The sequence below is a fragment of the Alnus glutinosa genome, chromosome 2 (genome assembly GCF_958979055.1).
Source record: "Alnus glutinosa chromosome 2, dhAlnGlut1.1, whole genome shotgun sequence".
NCBI classification, from domain to species: Eukaryota; Viridiplantae; Streptophyta; class Magnoliopsida; order Fagales; family Betulaceae; genus Alnus; species Alnus glutinosa.
The window spans coordinates 4,551,042-4,557,345 of NC_084887.1; positions in this window are offsets into that span (position 1 = coordinate 4,551,042).

Below are 6,304 nucleotides of genomic sequence, written 5' to 3' on the forward strand. Positions count from 1 at the left end.
AGCTGACATATTGTCATAATATCCTGCATATATACCAATTATTTACAAAGATAATTAAAGTAATGCTAGGGAGTAGAGACCATATATCTTTTTATCATTTTTTATCTTCTCAAAATTAATGTAACTTTTTAAATTACTATTGAATTTGAAATGTACCACTACTGAATTTTGATTCAATAGAGATTTTAAAAGCTATAGTAACTTTGAGAGGATAAAAAGATGGCCTCTAACATTACTCATCTCACCTGTGGCCGTCTGGCATTACTCTTAGCAATAAATGAGCTCATCATTTCTTGGAAAAAATAGCTTGGCATTACTCTTGGAAAAATTGGCTTCATTTTAGAGCTACTTCACATTTTCAAGTAGGGAGCAAGTTGAGTAAAAAGACAATCTCCAGCCAAGAGGAAGTGGAACCATGTGGCAGCTGGAAGGGATGGAAACCAAGATGAAAAATACAAAATGATATATTAGCTGGAGTTCTTTTCAGCAAATAATACGACGTGGGACCTGGATACCTCCCAGTTAGTTATACAGGGAGGTATTTTGGTAATTTCACATTGTGTGAAATTACCAAAATACCCTTCTATACAACCAACTGGCTCCCCAGTTGAAACTCAACTGAAGAGGATCCTATAGCTCATGTGCACCCTCTTCGTAAGAACCTCAAGATCCTCCCCCTGTCAAGCATTCTACCACTTCAACTTTCAGATCCTAATGATATTTGAGAAGATCATTACAAGCCCAATGCCAAATTTGGTTTTCCAACCACAATATTCTAAAAACATTCCATCACTTCACATTTTTGGTTTGTCCAATGAATAATTCTACAAGAGGATCTTCTTGTGTCTCTCTACTAATGAGGTGGATTTTAATCATTTGATCAAAATTTAAAAATGATCAATCACAAGTACAATGATAATTTTAAAAGCCACATCATTAGGCAGGACACAAGAGGGAAACAATACAATTGAAACTGCAATTTCTCTTATCACTATTCTGCCGCAAAAGAATATCTTAAAGTTCCACAAATAAGGTATATGTAACAAAGAAAACCAAGTAAGCTAGAAAAATTAATTACTGAAATTTCACAATTTTTAATGGAATTTTACTTTACAAAAACCCACGTATAGTTGGTGCAGCCGCCAAAGGTACACATCCAATAAGACCAAGGGAAAGCCATTGCCCTCACTAGTTTGATGTTGAATGGTAGGAACTGGAATCAACCTTAATTACTCTGCTATCATAGGATCTGCAAAACCCACACTAATGATAGCTTTAATCATTTCACAGTATATCCTGGAATACAAACAAAGATAGCTTGATAAGATTAGTAAAGAATTTGAAGGTAAGAAGTCTGGATGTTTTACCTAACAACCATCCCTGTATTCACAGTATTCTTCTGGAAATTTTTCAGAAGCCAATAGGGCATCAAGCATGCCAAAGTAAACCTGATAAGAGAGCAAAGCAAAAAATTTAAACACAGACATGTAAATTGGATAGATATAAACCAAAATATCTGTAACGATCCACCCTCAATGACACAATATTGTACACTTTTGGCTCCCCAAACCAGACTTTCCAAGAGGTCACCCATCATGGGATTGCTCTCGCAGAAGCACGCTTAACTGTGGAGTTCTAATAGATCCATGGCCAGCACGGCTTTAAAACGCGTTGTTGTGGTATCAGAACACGTCGCAGCCATGGTGACCCCACCCACAATATTGTCCTCTTTGGTATCTTGAGACTACTCGAACCCTCAACCTCAAGGCTTTGTTCCTTACACCCAACCATTTGGGCTCCATACATGTTGTTGTGGTATCAGAGCACGCCGCAGCCATGGTGACCCTACCCACAATATTGTCCTCTTTGGTATCTTCGGACTACTCGAACCCTCAATCTCAAGGCTTTGTTCCTTATACCCAACCATTTGGGCTCCAGACGCGTTGTGTCATAAAGGATGCATTTATACATATAAGCACATCCTCATTCTCAGGCGATGTAGGACGTCACAATATCCATTTGAGTGCCTTATAAAATCACTCCCTTTTCTGTACCTGACACTACTCCTCTTTTGATGATGTACACACTCACTTTGAACTCAGAAAGATGGGCATAACATTGAAAATTAATATTCATGTACAAATAGGGGAAGCAAGGAAGCTATCTAGTGCCAAAAAGAGCTAAGAATTCCATTAGCACATAATACAGTTCTTGTCCAACCAGCCAAACCTCTTCCACTCATTCATTGCAAATGAGTATTATTTATAGTTATGTTGTGTACAGTCCAAAAGTAGCTATGCATGTATAATTTTTTACTATTAGCTGAATGTCATGTTAAATCTAAGATATTGAAAAGAAACACAAAGATGAAAAACCTCACATTCTTCGCCACTTATAACTAGGCACAAATTTAGATTGTATTTGCTAATCAATCAGCTTCACTCTTATGTGTGTCAGATCTGTGCCATCTAAAGATTAGATTATCAAGTCCCGACATCCATTAAGCTTTGTTCAATTATAGTGAGGTCCATTTAGGAGGCATTTGAATTCCAGGTGGAAGTTAACCAATAAGAAAAATCACACTACTTCAAAGACATAAAATCCTAAAAGAACAATAACATAAAGAGTCTTACAAAAAATTATATATATGAAAATTCCTCACCTATATGCCTTAAAAACAAATTATTCTAACCTTAAGTATTAAAAAAAAAAATATATATTGAATAAGGTATTTGAATGTGGTACCCAAAGGCCTCATCAATGGATCTTCAAAATAGTATAACAATAGAAGAAGCAATGCTATCAATTTCCCCAACCCATTCTATCAATTTCAAGGGCATCATACATAAGCTTCGATACAGAAGTTCACGCTGTCTTTTGGGGTTAAAATTCTTTCAAGCAAGTGTAAGAACCAGCAGATGCAAAATACTTGTTACATGGTTTTTAAGGACAACTGATTCTTGATCATATCTTTCAAGTTCTAAACGACGATAAAAAGTGTTCACCAAATTGTAAGCAGAATACTATATAAAAATGCAAAATATGGTTAACTGAATGTCCCCTTTCTACAAGCTCAGCTCATTGTCATTATTGCAACATTTACTCACCGGAACTTCCTCATCATGGAAGTGCTCTGTATAGTGTCCATTGTTTTGTCTACAAGTGAAGCTAACGTATCCGAGCATAATACAGAAATCCTCCAATGATTCTCACACCCATTTCATGAATTGATTCTTTTCTATGCATATTTCTCTGACCATCAAAAAACCAAATAATAAACTAACACTAACTCAAAATTTCCCAATGAATACAGTAAAAAGGTAAAATCAATCCATGAATAGAGAGTTGCAGTTAGATTCCAGGAAAAATAATAATAAAAGAATCTGTCTAAATCTGAATTGATTATGAGAAAACTCAGAGTTATGCAAAAATTTATCAAGTTTTTATTGAAATTTGGGAGGGAATTGACTTCCATGGTCTATCATAAGTCTTTTACCCAATCTGTCATGCTACCATTTGTAGAATATAAATTACTGTCTAATTGGTGACTTAAAACCCTGAAGAAAAATTGGTGCATTAGGCTACCGATCCATTCCATACGATTAGTAGAAGAACTGCCGATTTGAAAAGTTGGGGATGTGAGCAATTTTTGGCCAATCCTATCCTATTCCTTCTTCACATCTTTCCTCCAAGCGAGGACACCTCGCAATTGGCTAGAAATTTAGAATGGTAAACAAGCTGCAGTTCTAGAAATTTGCAGGACAAACTATTCTCAGTAACCAAATCAACAAAATTCACATATTCTATCACTAAAATTGTGCATGTCTAAACAAAAACATCAAGATTGTGCTTTTAATCCAAACTAAGTTACCAAACACTTACATTAGAGAAAAATATAGAAATCTAAGAGGGAAAAATAGCTTGATTTTAGAGATCCTTTCTTGGCCTTTGTTGATATTATGATCTTTGAGAAGATCATTACAAGCCCTATACTTAATATGCTATTCTAGGAGTACTGTAGTTACCAAAATTGGTTTTCCAACCACAATATCGATATGGCATCAAGAAGATCAAAGCAGCAGAGACATGACATCACTTATTTTCCTTTGGCATCTTAGCAATAAGCGGGTATAGCCAGTCAAAGTTAATCTCTTTGAAGAAGTGAGACTGTCATATCCAAACAGATTACATAAATCTCCACATACATGAATTGCTGGTTTCTAAGAATGTGTTGTGTCAATCAAAAAACCAAATAATAAACTCAACAATAACTCAAAAATTACAGAGCTACTTGTTTTACACAATCTACATTTGACAATGATAAATTCCTAGCTAATAGAGTAATGCAAAATTATATATTACTTTAAAAAAAAAAAAAAAAAAAAAAATTCAACCACAGCCTAATTGGCATGGACAAATTACCAAACAAAAGCACATATGATATTAACATAGTAAAAGAGATCCATTGAACATCATGTAAGAAATTACATATGTGTCTCTCAGACACATTTAATTTGTTGGAAACGGTTAAAATTAAATAATTATCATAACGGTAATTATTTAATTTGTTGTAACGGTTGGAATTTAAATAATTATCATAACGGTAATTATTTAATATAAAGATTTAATATGATTTATTCCACAGTAAATTACATAAAATCAAAACAGTTTTTATATTAATATTTCTGATTTAATTCCTTGATAAGAGGAATAAAATCAGCTAATTATTAAAGATGAGGGTCCCTGACCTACCTATATAAAGAGCCCTATGCATCCATTTATTGGCACCTGTAGGCATAGGTCAGAAGATCTTCAGTCTAAATTTTATTTTATAGAATTTCTATTTATCGCTAAGGCTTCTTCATATGTTTGAGCAAAAATGGCTGGAGGTATTTATATTTAATTCCGCTGCTTATTTTATTTAATTAGCATTTTATTTGATATTATGCTTACACATCATACATTAAAATATAAATGGAATATAAAATGCAAAATCTCATTTCGGCAGAAAACTTTGGACAAGGAAACAAAAGGAAACTAAGATATGAACCTGAAGAACCTAGCCTCTTTCACAAATCCTAAATATAATTTCGTTTCTCACAGTTGAGTTACCTTCCCTGAGATTTGTAAAAGCTCCACAATACATCAATAGTGTGACTCAATGTAATTTGTACAATTTAGAGAAGGTGAAGTTATTTACAGGTCATGAGCATGGAATGGAACACATGCATCATATCGGAAGGCAGATACTTGAGAGTTCAACACCAGTAATTGTAGGCAAGCTACGTTGATGGTTGAGTACAAGGGCGGAGCCTCCTTGGGGGTGGGGGTAGTCCCTAAGCCCTAAAGTTTCCCGTTAAAAAAAAAAATTTCCTATAAATAAATAAAATTTTACTCTTAAATTTTTTATTTTTTTAGTTTAGCCCCACCCATTTTATTTATTTTTTTCTTTTTTTCAATTTGGCTCACCCAAATCCCAAATGCTGACTTCGGTCTATAGACTTGATCAAAGATGGCCCACACATATGCGCTGCAATTATTAGGCTTGTTGGGATTATGGCATTAGTAACATCTGTTATCCAAGCAAGTTTTTAGGGTGGATTGTTACAGATATCGAAGGCTGATTGGTGCAAAAGAGAAAGCAGTACTCCTTGACTAAAATTAAGGAGCTCGTCTATCCGTGGGAGACCCTGGTCCCACGTGGCAGCCTCTTTTACCTTTTGAGTTCTGCCACAATATTTGGGAACAACAGTGAATATGGGAACAAGATATTGAGTTCTGCCGCAATATTTTTTCATTGGATTTTTGTTCTCGTGATAGAAACAAAGGGGGCTTCTATCTCTGTTTTCTGTCGAACAGGGGAGGGGTCTTTTTTGTTTTCTGACAATGGACTAAATAATGTGTTCTACAATTTTCGTTTCTTGTGTTGTTGAGGGGTAATTATTTGGTTTGTAACAAGTAACATATATAATATATTGCAAGCTTGAATACATTCTTGAATTAAGAGAGAAAATAACAATATTTGCTTCTCCTCAGTGACCTCCCGATGCATCATGTCTCCATTACCTCCGAGGGAGGTGCTGATCTAATCCAATGGGTCCAAGGATCTAGCTTTGCTAGTTCCATGCATAAGATGATAGATCCAGATCTTGGAAATAACTATAATTCTAGTGAGCTTAAAAAGCTTCTGGCTGTAGCAAAGCTGTGTATTAAATCTGGGGATAAACCAATGTTTAATATTCCGCAGATACTTCATTATGTCCAGAAGAAGTTAGATGTTTCAGGTGACTAATATTTTCAATGT